We start from the raw sequence: 16,426 nt of genomic DNA on the forward strand, positions 1-16,426 counted from the left end.
AAGCTGTTTGTAAGCCTGATTTGACAGGAGAGAGCTATTCATTCTTTTGTCAACTGTCAGTCTAAAAACGTTAACCTGCCTGGGTCCCGGGGTATGGGAGCGCTAAATCTTCCGTCCTACCACTGTATAATGAACAGACTGTTTCATTAGTGGGACAATTCACTCGACAAATCCAGCCCAAACAACTTATTTCACAATTTGTGAGCAGAATTAAATTTAGGGGGAGTCGCAAGAGGGGGGCGGGAGGGGAGGAGGGGGAGTAGGTGAGCGGCACACAATATACTGAGGGATCAATGTGTTGGGATAAGTGTTCCAGGCAATTTTGCTGGCAGTTGTGGGCTGAGGCTTGCAGGCCACCGCATGCAGATCAGCGGATTAGGGGGACCGCAGCATTAGGTCAAGTGTCTCGAGGGGAGCTGATAAACACCCCAAACCTGACAACAGATTTTCCTTTCTTCCTGCACCACTTGTTAAGTGTCAGAGCAAATCTTTTGAATGGCAGTGGAGTTTACTTAGAGGCCCTTTCTTCAAGAAGACACTCTATCCATTTTCTGAAGCCCATTCCAGGCTGCCTCAGGAATAAATTTGCCCCGCATCTCACACACACAAAAAAACGTCTTTTTCCTCCACATCTTGACTATGAGCCTTTGTCTCAAGGTGTGTGAACCAGAACAAAAATCCACATCAAGAGCCCCTAAGGTTTCAGAGCCTCTGGATTTAGCTTTAATACAAATTAAACACTTTGAAGATTACACAAATACTTTTTTTTTTTTTTTTGGTCACAGAAAAGTCTCATTTTAAACATTACCAATGTATGGATTCTGTTAAATGGAGAAATTTTAAGCAGCAAAGGGTCATAGAATGACTTGATCTTAACAATATCCTATATGTACATTGCTGTTAATCCAAAGAGAGTAAATAGCCAGCATGCTATATTTCTTTCAATTTAAGAATCCCAAACAGGAGAAGCCAGCCATGCTTATTGTATTAAGTTGTATCTCTGTGTTAACTCAAAGTGCATGATAGAAAATCTGTGTTGCAACATTAAAAATTTGCTTACTAGGTTTGAGCAGAGAAGTTTGTTTTCACTTTGAGATGTTCTAAAATGTTTAAATAGCCTCAAATGTTTGAGGGCTCTTTGTTGCAGCTTGGTTTTGCGTTATGGTTTTGTTTTTTATTTCTTTTGGCTGTTTAATTTTTGATTTGGTACGGTGTGCAAATCTAATGTGAAGTTTTCAAGTGACCACTGTTAAAAGGATCAAGTAGGAAAGTCCTCTGAATATTAGCATGTTATTTTCCCAGACATTTGAACTGGAGCCATTTTGGGCAATCAGTTTGAAGATATTTTCCTTTTAATAAGTATTTTCTATCAAATAGAGTCTTATGGAAGAGAAAATAAGTGTTTTGGCTATATTTTTACAATGCTTTTTTGAATTTAGGTAGTGGAAAATATGTTACTGAAGTACTGAACAATATTTCTGTGCTGGACCAACACTATGATAATTATTTCAATATTATTGATTTCTATTGTGAACTCTACCTACTCTATAGAGAATATTTAATCAGGCAAACTAGTACTTATACCAAAAATGCTTCTTATTCTCCCTCTTCCACCAGAAAATTTTGCAGGATTAGAGCTATTACACTATCTAGTAGTTACATCTTTGGTGCCTGAGGATCTCAACACTAAATGGAACCATTACAGGACATTCTGCACTCACTCTATATGCTGGATTCCTGTTATATGAAGAGATTCATTATTCTTTACCTCATTTTCACCATTTTTTAGGGAAGAAAAATGTACTGTATTTCACTGTGCTGACTGCAACTGCCAATCAAGATAGTCTGCAGCCTACCTGTGGACCTTGATGATTTCACATGTTCTGTGGAAGAATTTCTCCCCCACCTCCAATGACTATGGCATTCCTTGGGAAAGTTAGCTTGGTATTTACTTTTCCCCAGCAGGTCCCAAGCTGACAAAAAATAAAAATAAAAAATAAAAAATAAACAACAACAACAACAACAAAATCACAAAACAACAACCAGTTAGCCAGGCTGTTTCAAAGGCCTACTGAGTTCCATGATAGCAAGAATTCTATGAATAATAATGGGACATGGAATCCCGTGCAGCCTCGCGGAGAGCTCAGCCTAATCACCCAGAAATTCTGCTTCATCACAGCCCTTTCTCTTGCCATAAAACTGCTTGGGCTCTGTCTTTGCCTTCACATCATTTAAGCCTTTCTGCCCACCCTCCAGCAATCTCATCCCTGGGGCCTCCGCCCGTTACCATGCTGGGGCTCCCCAGGGCTTCTCAAGAGGCTCTGTCAGCTCCATCCTAGAGGCCTCTTTGCAGCACCAGAAGAAGTCCACACCTCCTCTTGTAGGACGTTCAAGCAACACAGGCCAGAGTAAGGATCAAAGTAAAAGTCATCCTAAATTCACCACTGACAGATACCACTGCCAATAAACAGGAGACCGCTTTTTCGGATGTCTATGCATTTATACATCTTGCCCAGTAACAATGGTACTATATCATACATACCATTTTCTTTCATTTTATTTGTATAAATTTATGAGGTGCAAGTGGAATTTTGTTGTATAGACAGATTGTGTAGTGGTGAAGTCAATGCTTTTAGTGTATCCATCATGCAAATGAGGAATATTGTACCCATTAATTAATTTCTCATCATCCACCCCCTCCCATCCATACATACCATTTTATAAATAGCTTGTTTTAGCCAACAATATGTCATGAAGTTTTTTTTTTTTCATTTCACTGACTCTATATCTTCATATTCCTTTTCTTTTTTTTTTGAGATGGAGTTTTGTTCTTGTTGCCCAGGCTGGAGTGCAACAGCACAATCTCGGCTCACTGCAACCTCTGCTTCCAGGGTTCAAGTGATTCTCCTGCCTCAGCCTCCTGAGTAGCTGGGATTACAGGCATGTGCCATCATGACCAGCTAATTTTTTGTATTTTTAGTAGAGACGGGGTTTCATCATGTTGGCTAGGCTGATCTCGAACTCCTGATGTCAGGTGATCCACCTGTCTCAGCCTCCCAAAGTGCAGAGATTGCAGGTGTGAGCCACTGCACCTGGCCCACTTTCCTTTTTAAAGACAGCATCAGAGTTCATCATATAGATACTCTTTAATTATATAATTAATCCCTTTTGTGGGCCATTTGTGGGGGTGCTCATTTTTTTCTCATTAGAAAGAAAGCTGAAATCAATGTCCTGTACAAATACCTTTTGTGTACTTCTCTGGTTAGCTCTTTAAGATAAAGACTTAAAAGAGGCATTGTTAGGTCAAAGGATATATATGTTTTCACATACGTAGTTAAGCTGACCTCTGGAAATTTATCATGTTATGTTAATCCTGTCAGCTGCTTTTCAGGGGCAGGAACGCAGTGGGGCAGGGAGGCCATATTTACTTGTGACACAGGATTTTTCTTGGCCATTTTGCCAACTAGGGACTTCCATGGCCAGCGACGCCCCCCTGCCCAGGCCTCACTTAGCCTGGCCTGCCTCTGGAGGTGCCCTGCCCACTTGGCCCACCAGCGTTATAGCTTGTACCCAAGTTCGGTGATTCCTGAGCTCTTGTCTCATGCCCAAGAAGAATGAGGATATGCTGACAATTGAAGGGTGAGGATGGGTGGAGAAGAATTTTATTGAGTGATGGAACAGCTCTCAGTGGAGAGGGAACATGGGGAGGGGTGGCCTCCCACCCTGCAGTCAGGTGGTTTCTCTCTTCCAGTGTGGCTGAGTCAGGGACTTTTATGGGCTCAGAATAGGGGAGTGTGTGCTGTTTGGTTTGTGAGTATGCAAAGAAAGGCTAAAGCAAAGGCACCACTCAAAGGTGGGCACAGCAGTGTAGAAAACCAATTAGAAAAAGGTAAGTATATGTAAAATAGGTGAAGGGTGGGGACCAATCAGAGGAAAGTGTGCCAAATGGGAAGACAGATTCTCAATCCAATCTGTGGATTTGACTTGTAGCTTGGCTTTCAGGCTTTAAACTGTCTTTAGCTTGAAGGTCAGGTTTCACCAGGGACCTGCCCATATCTGCCTAGGTATTTGTCTGCCTCCTGCCACTATCAATTCCCCACTCTGAAGAGGTACCTCTAACTGTCATTAGGATAAGAATGGTGACTGATCTTAACTGCTTCATGCTGACAGGAGGTGCCATTTTGGGAAAATTGCAGTCAGATCTCCCTCAGAGGCCTATCTAAGGGTCCCTGACAAATGGGAGCCATTGTCTGAGGCTCCAGTTGCATGACCATTTGCAGTTTGATGGCCTGAAGGTGAAAAGAGACAAGCCAGGTTATTAGAAGACATGTATCAAAATGAAACAAGGGGGTAAGAACAGCTCAAAAATCCTGAGGTTGCCAACATTCCCAGATAACTGATGGCTATAGTTATGCCTGCTAAGATTTGAGTGCATGGAGCTTGACTTTGGTTAGCTCCCTTGGTCTTATTTTCCCAAACAAAGAAACCCTGGGGTTTTGGGCACCCTATTTACTCCTATCACCTGGCAGGATTTGCAGGATTTGCAGGATAATTGACAAGAACTAGAATATTGATCCAGATTTTTACATTACCCAGCCCTTTTGTTTCTTCTGAGCTGCAGCTGGAGATCACTGGTTGGTTCACAGGAATAAGCAGGGTTAGTCTAAAATGCAGACAAAAACTTAAAAACAATGAGACTAGAATTTAATGTCAAGCGTACGATAAGTTTTGAAACATATTTTTTCTCTCTCTAGTCCTCATTTTTGTTAAAAACAAATCATGATAGGACTGAGTTGTTTGCAAAATAAACTTTCATCTTATACATGGCTTAATTATCTGCATAAAGTGCAGGAAGAATAATTATTTTCACATAGGCTTTTCTAAGTTGGATTTGATGAAACTCTGTTCCAGAAGTAATCTTAGATAAAACTTTTCAAAGCTGAGCTCAGCCATGGGTTTATACCCTCAAATACCTATGATTTGGGTAAATTCCTGTCTTCCTGAGGTTCTAAGAAAGCTTGGGGCTGCTGGGCCTGTTAGAAAGTGACATTCTTTACTCATCACAGGTTACGAACCCTGTAAAGGAACTGTGTAGACAAGGTGTGAGGCCAGCTTTCCCAAGGGGCTTTTATTGGTTCTGCAAGTCAAGCTTGATTCCCTAAAGGAAAGTACATCATTCCAGTCAAAGCCTTGGCAGAACAACCAGTTTCTCCAATTGAATATTGCTGCAAAAGAAAATGGATTCTTATTGCACTGGTGCAAATAACTATATTGCCATAAGTTAAGGATACTCACAAATAGTTTCAAAATTCTAGAGAAACCAGGCAGAGAGAAACAAATATGTTCCAAATTTTGTTCACAGGACTATACCTTACTCAATTGTTAAAAGTTGTAGATATCTCAAAAGATTCCTTGACTCTGAAAAACAAAACAAGGATCAGCAATGTTTTAAGCAAAAAGTCTGAAAACATTACTTCAGTTTTCTATTGATTCAGTCCAGTCAGTTAACTCTTGTTCTGCTTGATATTCATGAACATTTCAGCTCTTCATGAGTCCTGAATGTTTTTCCTTTATTCCAATGTCACAATCTCCAAAGATATCAGGAACCTGCATTTAAGAGCACCTGTCAAAGTTCTATAGCTGATTATCAACCATCTTTTGAAAAGGAACAATACAAGACAACAATTGTCTGTGAATGACAAAATGTTCAGGCTTGTTACAGTTAAAAACTTGATTGACAAAGAAATTTGGTTACTTGTGTGGTTTACATAACAATCTTAATTATGATTGATAACATATACTCAGACATTAGAATTTTAGAAATCCTATACAATTTTGGAACATACATTAATATTATTCACCAAAATAGAACCTGAAAATTAAATGTTATTTTTATTTTGGCAATCCCATGTAACTAAACATGTCAAATAATCCTGTTTACCTCTCTTTTGGATGTTCCAGGGGCCCTCTGTAGCATCCAAAGTTAGGGGTTAGAAAAGACAACCTTGAAGCTGAAGTTTGATTTTTGGGGAAGCCTACAAATATGTTAAAGGTTTAAAACACTTGATATTATGAAATAGAATTCCAGGTTACCACAAGTCATTTATTTAGCCAGAATGATGATTTAAAACATTTTTAAAAAGGCAAAAACCTTTACATATTAAGAGGGAAGACTTAGCTTTCCAAACAATCTGTCTTGTCTTCCTCCCTCCTTTTTTTGAAACCTTATAGATAATTCTATCCAATCTTAACCAGTTTGACCATGAGGTGAGGTTCTTATAAACCTTTTATAACCCTTTACAAATTTTTGTTAAAGAGCAGATCAATGCCTTAAGAAAACCCTGTTATGCTTTTATTCCAATGCTTGATTTACGGAAAAACCAAATCATACCCTTTTGAATTTAGTTGATCACACATGAAGTTTCTTTTACAAGATTAATTTTTACCAACCTTTCACAACTTGTTTAAACCTTTAGCTTTATCTTATCTGATTTAACACAATTCTTTAACCCTCTAAACTAGGCAAAAATTTACATTCCCATGCCTTCTTATAATCTTTTACCAAAAATATATTTTACTTTCCTTACATACCTTGCATGTAAATCTATTTTCAGTAGTCCCAGTTATGTGTTATAATGGTAACACTTAGCAATTTTTAATTTTAGTGTAAAACCTGGTAAGTTGTTTTAATTATGTACTAGGTGCAGCTAAGATCTGACTCTTTCCAGTATAGTAATATGTATAGTTAACTCCACATGTCCCAACGCCTTACCAAACTGTAAAGCAGACAAGCTGAACAGTTTTCAAAATCCAAAGAAGCAGTTTATGACCTTAGAGCATTTAGCAAACCTAATATCTGAGCATAATTTAGACCACATGTTTACATTTTGAAGACATTTGTATTTTATCAATAATCTTTAAAACTGTTTTTATTTCTCAAAGATTAAAGTCACGTGAACTAAATGGCATTACAGCTTTTATTTTTCCTTTAAAAATTTTGATCTAAGCCTTTATTTTCTTTAAGCCAATTAATTAGAGCTCCTTTTTATATAAACATCACACACATCACACATATATAGCTACACAGACAGACAGAAGAAGATCCAGTAGTTGTAAGATTTTTCTTCTGCCAGTTTCTTAATTGGATTATTGGCCTCAGGGTGGAGCCCTTTAAGAGCAGGGCTAGGAAAGCATGCAGTTTCTAGGGCCTAATAAACAGGCATAGCTGGAAGACAAATACAGATTTTGAGAGGGTTCTATCCACTTTTAATTCCTGTGGCTCCATGAGGAAAACAGAGGTTTTTACCCAAAATGGGATCCATGGCACCTTTTCCATTTTTCTCAAGCCATCCTAGGCTATCAGAAGTTAGTTATCTTAGGGCCTCTCATGTGTGCATTAAGAGTGGCAAGACAAAATGGAGAAAAATAATTCAGGTGACTGAGAAGAAAGAAAACTTTTTCCAGCAAAACAAGATCCAAGAAGAGAGAAAAAAAAGCATAAAGGCCTTTTAAATATACATATAGCTTGGATATCCACTTTTAATTAAGCTGACTTTTAACCATAGCACTCTTAAAAAAATTCCTTTAATTCCCTTATTACTCAACTTTAGCCATGCCAAGCAGCAGATATTTCTGAATTTTGAACTTTACCAAAAGTAACCTCACAGGTGAAACCAATAAACCTCAACTAAGGTTATAATTTAATCACGAGTGTACAAGGTATTTTCAAAGAAGTGGTAAGCACTTTTTACAAAATCTAAAATCTTTAAAGGTAGCTCAGAGAAAATGTTACGGGATCTTTGAGGTGCCACTTTTCTGGTTAGAAACCTCTGTGCAGCTGCTGCAGTGAGGTGGGCAGCTCCAAGTGTCTGCACAGGTGCTGGCTGTCTGCAAGGCTATGGCTAGACCAGGCACACCACAAGCAGCTTCCAGAGCTGGCAGTGGGGAGCACAGTGACACCCAGAAGCTTGAACATACCAGGAATTGCAGGGTCCCAAGGAGGGAGATACAGCCCTGGTTCAGGGAGCTCCTAGGCCTTGGCTCCCCAAAGGGCTGCAGCTCTTTTCTCCATCTCTTCACCTGTAATGTGGCAAGCAAGGGGCATGTCTCAACCCAGTTTGTGTTACAGCTCTTTTAGCCTCGCCATCTGGCAGGTTCTGAGTCTTGTCCTGTGACCAGGAAGAATAGGTATGCTGACAAGTGGAGGGCGAGCAAGACGAAGGGGAGCTTTACTGAGTAATAGAACAGCTCAGAGGAGACCCTCTGTAGCTCCTTTCCATAGCCAGGGTGTCCTGATGAATGTTCAGCTCCTAGCAGAGAGGGTAGCTCCTCTCTATAGCTGGTCATCCTGTCATCTGCTCTGCTCTGGCTGAGTATGGGGCTCTTATGGGCCTCAGAGGGGAGAAAGTGTATATCAATTGATCCATGGGTGGCCATGGGAGGCACCCAGAAAAGGCACCACAAATTCCCACTTTGGTCTGCAGTTCTGGCAGCCTAGCCCCCAGTCATCAGGCCCTCCCTGGCCTGAGGTGGGGCCTCACCAGGGACCCACCTCCTTCTGCCCAGGAGCCTGTCTGCCCCCTGCCACTGTCCATGGTGCCCAGGCTACTTGTGCCAAGTAGCACCTGCAGACCAGTGCTGAGCTACCCTCAGTGCCCCTCTTGGCTTCCCCACCATGCTTGTCAGTGCCCAATGTCCAGAGGGGGCTGAGGTGGCAGGGGGCTCATGTGTCTGGTGTGCCAGTGCTGCTTCGAGTGTGCGCATACCTGGCTGGGCTGTGACAGTGCCCATGCTGGACTCCAACCCCGCTCCAAGATCAAAGCAGGTGCTGGGAGCTGGGAGAGGCCAGGCAGCAGGAGCAGACACCCCTGAAGGTGCAGAGTGCAGAGACAGCCAGGTCCTGCCCTCCCCAAGGAGCATGCAAGAAGCCCTGGCTGTGCCTCCTTGCAGCTTAGGGTGGGGGCTCCAGGTCCTCACTGGGCCCTCTCTCCCCACCCCTCTGTGCCCAACCACGCTTCTCCCCGCCAGCGGGCAGCTTGGCCTGGCCCCTTCACGGCAGCCTCCAGGACAGCAGGCTCTTTGGGGGCTCCTGCTTGTCCCTGGCTCCTGCTGGCTCCATGGAGAGTGGCACTGCCCTGGGCCCAACTCTGCCTCCTCCTTGAGCCCTACCCTGCAGTGGTGGCAGATGAGAGCAGCAACTTGGGGCCAGGGTCTGGAGCTGTGGAGGCTAAGGTCCTGGGGTCAGGTCCCACCTGGCTGCTGTGCAAGGGTAGGGGCTGCACAGTCAGCTGCCTCAGGAACATGGGGCACAGGGGACCCGCCACCACCATTGCTGCTCCCACAGCTGCTCCTGTCACTACCTCTCACACCTCCTCACTGCAGTCAGTGCAGTGGTTGCTCTGGACAGCCCACTGCTGCCATCAAAAGGAAGCTAGAAGTTGTTCATAGAGGGGAAGAGAATCGGCAAATGGTAAAAGTCATGCAGATATTAACTAGAAAGTACTCATTCCCTAGGCCAGGATTGAACATGGGACACCACTGCAAAATGGCAAAGGCCAAAAGAAAGTACTGCCACTTTCTTTACAAGGTCCAGCTGCCAAGGACGTAAAACAAGATGGAGACCTCATCCAGTTCTTTTCTTCAGAGACCTGTAGCAAAGTTTGTTACTAACCAGTTTGCCAGGCTGGCTTGAACAGTGGGCTTATGGGGTCCTAGGCCCATGTTCTATCCTAAGGCATCCCTCTTTCTGATGGAAAGATACAGAAAGACAAATTCTTAGTACAATGGATTCACTATAACTTAAGACTAGTTTCACAAATCCCTTTTTCCATTAATCCAAATTTACGGAGGATATAAACAACGATTTTTACCAATCACTGAATGAGGATATGCCAACAATTGAAGGGTGAGGATGGGTGGATAAGAATTTTATTGAGTGATGGAACAGCTCTCAGTGGAGAGGGAACATTGGGGGTGGTTTCCCTCTCCCAGTGTGGCTGAGTCTGGGACTTTTATGGGCTCAGAATAGGGGAGTGTGTGCTGATTGGCTTGTGAGTAGGCAAAGAAAGCCTAAAGCAAAAGCACCAGTCAAAGGTGGGCACAGCAGTGTAGAAAGACAATTAGGAAAGGAGAGGTATGTAAAATAGGTGAAGGGTGGGGATCAGTCAGAGGAAAGTGTGCCAAACAGGAAGACAGGTTCTCAATCCAGTCTGTGGATTTGACTTGCAGCTGGGCTTTCAGGCTTTAAACTGTCTTCATCTTGGAGGTGGGGTTTAACCAGGGACCTGCCCCTATCTGCATAGGCTGCATAGGCATTTGGCTGCCTCCTGCCACTATCACTTGTATTAATTCAGCCTCTTGTAGCCTGCAGCTCTCATGCCTTGGAACTAGGGTTTGTCCTGTAGGTTCTCATCAAAGCAATTTACAAAATAGTTCTTCTGATTTCTCCCTTTCTTTTTTCTTACCTAAGTAACTCAAGACATTTTAGGGACCAATTTCCTAATGCTTACAAAAGTCTCTTGAATTATTTGAATAAAGTGGTTATGTAAGAGAAGCGTGTCGATTCTTGCATTTCATCTGTCGAAAGGCTTAGCTGGCCTGTGGATCATCTTTCCATACTTTCTTTGATTTTGATGCCTTTCTTTGTCACTATATCTGAAAAGACCAAATCCAGGGACATGCCTCTCACCTCTAGTCATAGTAGAGGTTCACTCTATATTATTTTTAGTGTTGTTGAAATTATTAAACTGATGTGGTCAAATTCCACAAAACTTGTAAAAATCAAAAAGAAAGCACATCACAAATAATTTTTCTAAGTTATGACATCATCTTCACAACCGTCACTGACAAGGCTCCACAAGGGTTGGCCACATTGATGAATGTGCCTCCCCTTTATGGCTGGAATGTGGTGTTTTTACTTAAACCAAGAAATAAAGGGATTTATGAACTTTCAGAACATTGGCTTCTCAAAAGCATACAATGCTTTTTCTTTATAAATAAGATTGTTTTGCTTTTCAAAATTAACTATTTTTACTTGTACAGTAAATATTAGATTTGATTAAAAGAAAAAAAAAAAGACAAAGCAAAATGGGAGCTCTGCCTATGCATTTTTTTTTTTTTTTTTTGAGATGGAGCTTTGCTCTTGTCACCCAGGCTGGAGTGCAGTGGCACGATCTCAGCTCACTGCAACCTCCGCCTTCTGGGTTCAAGAGATTCTCCTGCCTCAGCCTCCTGAATAGCTGAGACTACGGGTGCACACCACCATGCCTGGCTAATTTTTTTTTTTTTTTTGTATTTTTAGTAGAGACAGGGTTTCACTATGTTGGCCAGGCTGGTCTCGAATTCCTGACCTTGCTATCTGCCTGCCTCGGCCTCCCAAAGTGCTGGGAGCCACTGTCCCTGGCCCCTGCCTATGTTTTTATGATTTTATTATTCAATAAACTGAGGCACCATGTGCAAATTGGAGCAACTGAAGTGGGCTTTTTATCCTATTAAAATGTATTTCTGAATGATGGAGATAATTTTCCCATATGATATGGTATAGGAGGCTGATAAGCACAGCCCAGATCTGTGGCTGTGGCTTGGTCTTCTGCATGGTCCAGATCTCCCTTTCCTGCCTTTTCTTCCATGCTCCCATGATCCATCCTAGTTGGACTTCAACCCTTGGGTTTCCCTGGAGCTTTGCTTCTTTGATGCACATGCATGAATTCCTACATTTGCGTATTTTGACATTCTTCATTTCCAACAGCTGTGGGCTAAACACTTAGAGGCAGGGAGTGGTTTTGTTTTGCAAGCTGCTAGGATATTTGCCAAGAGTTTAATGTTTTCTTATCCTGTATGCAAAGCCTGTAAAAATGCTTTTAGTTTGTCTTTTGTGTTACTTCTAAGTCTTGCCCTCAGGAGCTGTGGCTGGCGAATCTGGATGTTATGTTGGGACATTATTTTTTCGTGGGGTTTAATTTCTCTGTCTCTTTAAAAGTTGAATGGACACTGCTTCCATTTCCCTTTGTGATCAATAGAGTGGGCTCATATTTGTAATTTCTACACTCATCAAATTATGTCAGTAGGACATAATTTCTTGATGGCCACTTAATCCTATAAGTGATTTGCTCAACACCTTTGATTTTAATTAAGTGGTTCCTGAGAATTGTTAAAACAGCAAGCTCTGAATGGAAAATAGATTCAGGAATTTAAATCACACTGAATCCCTGGACATGAGCTCTATGAGAGTAGAGAATTTTGTCTGTTTTGTACACTGCTGTCTCAACAATAGCTGGCACTTACTAGGCATTGAGTAAATATTTACGGAATAAATGAATGAGAGAATCTAATAAGAAAGAATGACAACAGCTGATATACTTGGATGCAGAAAAAAAACAATGGAATAACTTTGAATAGTTTAATGTCAAAGTGGATCCCTTTTCTCACTTCTGTGAGTTTGCTAAGTGTCTTAAATTATCTGAATTGCAGTTTCCTTATCCATAAAATAAACACTTGGTAAACCCTAAAGTCTCTTCAAGCCCTAAACTTTTGTGGTATGTGATATACAGGTAAGGGATGGTCTAATCTGTGCACCTGCTACAAGGCAGAACCACTATGGAAAAGGCAGTTCCAAGTGGAAACTTCCCCAAAACATTTAAGGAATGGAGGCACTGAAGACTAAATGCATAATCTCAAGAAATCACTACTGAAGGATCCTATTAGTTTAGATGCATAGCTTTCCTTCTCCCTTTGTTGCTCCTTCTCCTCCTTCCTCCCTTTCTTCCTTCCTTTCATCAGTCTCATTACCACATCAGGTGATTAACTGATGGGTCCTATGAATGAAATGAATTTGAAAGCTAGTCAAACAAAAAAGACATGAGATATTTACTAGTTAAAGCACGCTGTGCTTTCTAATCTGGGGAAACTTGAATATATGGCCTCAGTGGTGTAGCTAGAATTTTGTTAGTCAGTATCATCTTAGTTATAATTACCAATGTAATGCTCTACAAAATAAATTTTAAGACATTTTGCTGATTATAATCACATTTCCTGAGTAGTTAGACATGTTCCAGAATGAATTTATTTTGTCTATTTCAAAATGGCTTAAAGTGCTAGAATGTCTATTTCTTCCCCAGATTACTCTATACTTTGGTGATTCTCACCTTTAACGGTTTTCTGGTTGCTTGGGTATTTTTAAGTCATTATATTTTTCTTACTAGTTGTCTCTTAATTTACTTAAAGGAAGGTATTTGAGCCATAACTCTCTTGACCCCATGCTGATTTCCTGACAGCCTCTTAATCCTATAAGTGAACAATCCACCAAATTGCCTAGTGGATTTTCTAAAAGTTATATTCCCAATTCTAGCATAGTAGCTTGGTTAGTGTTATTGCACTGAAGGGTAGGGGAGATTGTGAAGGCTCATGCACATAATATAAACAGATACATCTTTGAGAAGAGGAAGAGAATGAGGGAAGAGAGAGCTCCGTGGCTCTCCATCAGACAAGGGTAAAAGTATCTTGTTGGCCCAGAACACATTTTACCTTAAAATTTAAGGATAATTTAATTTTTAAATGCCAGTTTCATTTCATCATTTACTCTTGTTTTATGGAAATTAAAAATAGCCAGATGCAGGGGTCACACCTGTAAGCCGGGCACGGTGGCTCACGCCTGTAATTCCAGCACTTTGGGAGGCCGAAGAGGGTGGATCACCTGAGGTCAGGGGGTCAAGACCAGTCTGGCCAACATGGCGAAGCCTTGTCTCTACTAAAGATACAAAAATTAGCTGGGCTTGGTGGCAGATGCCTGTAATTCCAGCTACTCGGGAGGCTGAGGCAGGAGAATTACTGGAACTCGGCAGGTGGAGGCTACAGTGAGCTGAGATCACATCATTGCACTCTAGCCCGGGCAACAGAGGAAGACTCCATCTCAAAAAAAAAAAAAAAAAAAATTGGCCAGGTGCAGTGGCTCACACCTGTAATCCCAGCACTTTGGGAGGCCGAGGCGGGAGGATCACGAGGTCAGGAGATAGAGACCATCCTGGCTAACACAGTGAAACCCCTTTTTACTAAAAATACAAAAATTAGCAGGGCGCGGTGGTGCACGCCTGTAGTCCCAGCTACGCGGGAGGCTGAGGCAGGAGAATCACTTGAACCTGGGAGGCGGATGTTGCAATGAGCTGAGATCGTGGATATTGCAGTAAGCCAAGATCACACCACTGCGCTTCAGCCTGGTGACAGAGCAAGATTCTGTCTCAAAAAAATAATAAATAAAAAAAATAAAATAATAGAACAAAATAAAAATAAAAAAGTAAAAAACAAATAAAGAAATAGGAAGAAAGGTATAGAAAGAAGAAGGAAGCATAGAAACAAGCTAGCTATTGCTACGGCCGTGTTTCTTGAGTGTTAGAGTAGGGAATGAGACTGTGATGAAAGCTTTCTAATGCATGGCGACTCCTGGGAGCCTCACAGTCCCTTCCTTCCTTCCACTATTCTCCCAGTTTCACCTCCCTTCCTTCCCTCCAATGTTTTCTTTTCCTTTCACCTTTGCTTCTCCCATTCTCCAACAATTTCCCTGTTATTTGCTACAATATGCCTGTCGCTCAGGATATAGTGGTAACAATATGGACAGGAGGGCACACACCTGCAGCTGATCCTCTCCTTGGGGAGGACAGAGACAAAGCACACGATCACACAAACCAGTGAAATGATAAATTCTGATAAATGCTGTAACAAAGATGACAAGGAGAGAGTCTAACAGGGGGACTAATTTAGACTGATGGTCAGCAAAGACCTCTCTGAAGAAATAAAATATTAAAATGAGACTCGAAGGATTAGTAGAAGTTATCCAGAACCAAGGGGTGCATGTGCACGTGTGTTCGTATGTGTGTGCGTGTGTGGGTGTGTGTGTATGCGTGTATGTGTGTATGTGAGTGTGTTGGAGGGGGTGGAGAAGCACATGCAAAGGCTCTGAGATAGAAAAGGCAGAAAATGTTAGAGGAGCAGAGAAGGCCAGTAGGAGGTGGGCAGGGCTGGAAATGACAGGGGGAGGAGGCTGTGGATGTAATCACTTTGATATAATCTAGAACATCCATTGGAATCCACTGAAGGGCGTTGGGTAGCAGGTTAACGAGATTTAAGTCTTAAGAAGGTTGTAATGGTTTTAAGAAGACTTTTCTGACTACCCTATAGAATGTAGTTTGCAGTTATTTGAACTAAGGAATGCCACAATGCACCTCACCAAAGTATAGCTGCCGAGTATAATGGTAGGAGCCGACTGTTCAGGTTCGAATCCCAGCTCTAGGTGTTATTAGCTGTGTGGCCTCGGACAAGTAAATGAAACGTTTTGTGCCCTATTTCTTTGTTTGTAAAGGGAGAATGAAAGTAGTATCACCCAAGGGCTCTTGTGAGGATTCACTGAGCACAATACCATGAGTAAGTGCTCAAGAAGCAGCAGACATTGTTTTTACCTATTCCTGAATGTTGCTCTTGTAAGACACAGGTTTGTAAAAAGGTAAAACTCAATAAAACTTTGAAAATGGAAAAACATTTTAAATGTTTTCTGGGAAAAGTAGCCCTTAGAAAATCCTTTAATAAAGCCAGCAAGCACGCAAAAAACCAAAACACCATTACCTTTCTCCTTGGAAAATACCGTTTCCTATGTGAAGTTGCTTAGCACAGGGGACAGTTGTCATGCTGCCTGCTGAGCCTCTGGGCACAGTAAACCAGCCCCATCTTCCTACTTGAATTCAATCTGGCAAATTTCAGACGATCTTCTACCTGCAAAATACTGTTATCAGTTAAGCTGGTTTTGGCTGTAAGAAACAGAAAATTCCTACTCAATCAGCTGGAGTGTTGAGGGCACTTTATATTTCACATGGCGGGAGATCTAAAGCGAGGGTGGCCTGGGTTCTGGCTCTGCCTCTCTGGGTCCTTTGACTCTGTCTTTTTCTGATACTAGCTTAATCCTCAGGCTGGTGTCAACAAGGACGAGTGGAGAAGGAGACTTACTAAGCAAAATTAGGACTATGTCAAGAAGGAGGAGAGAAGATGGCCTGAGGGAAGGCAGCCGACAGCATCACCTGCAGCTCTGCAGGACATCAACAACTGCCCTCAAAACCTCACGCCGTAGGGAGGGACGTGGAGACAGTCACAAGGAATCTGATCATCAACTAGAATGTCACCCTTAGCAGATCAGAGTTTCTTTGTAAAACATTTTTTATTTGAGACAGAATCTTGCTTTGTTACCCAGGCTGGAGGGCAGTGGTGCCATCTTGGCTCACTGCAACCTCTGCCTCCAAGTTCAAGCCATTCTTGTGCCTCAGCCTCCCAAGTGGGACCACTGGCATGTACCACCACACCCAATTAATTTTTCAATTATTTGTAGAGACAGGGTCTCCCTATGCTGTCCAGGCTGGTCTTGAACTCCTGGTCTCAAGTAATCCACTGC

The 16,426-nt window shown here is 42.0% G+C and overlaps 1 long non-coding RNA gene across 2 annotated transcripts in view; it reads left to right on the forward strand.

Annotated features, from left to right (window-relative positions):
• LOC129022400 (uncharacterized) overlaps positions 1-16,426 on the forward strand; it is a 127,840-nt gene that overhangs the window by 84,353 nt on the left and 27,061 nt on the right. Inside the window, exon 3 of one of the 2 annotated variants that reach the window (XR_010125274.1) lies at positions 1,790-2,441. The exons of the other annotated variant lie outside the window; for it this stretch is intronic. This is a non-coding gene — a long non-coding RNA (uncharacterized LOC129022400). Of the gene's footprint in view, positions 1-1,789; positions 2,442-16,426 lie in introns of those variants that run through there. 2 annotated transcript variants of the gene reach the window in all.

Source organism: Pongo pygmaeus, chromosome 22 (genome assembly GCF_028885625.2).
Source record: "Pongo pygmaeus isolate AG05252 chromosome 22, NHGRI_mPonPyg2-v2.0_pri, whole genome shotgun sequence".
NCBI classification, from domain to species: Eukaryota; Metazoa; Chordata; class Mammalia; order Primates; family Hominidae; genus Pongo; species Pongo pygmaeus.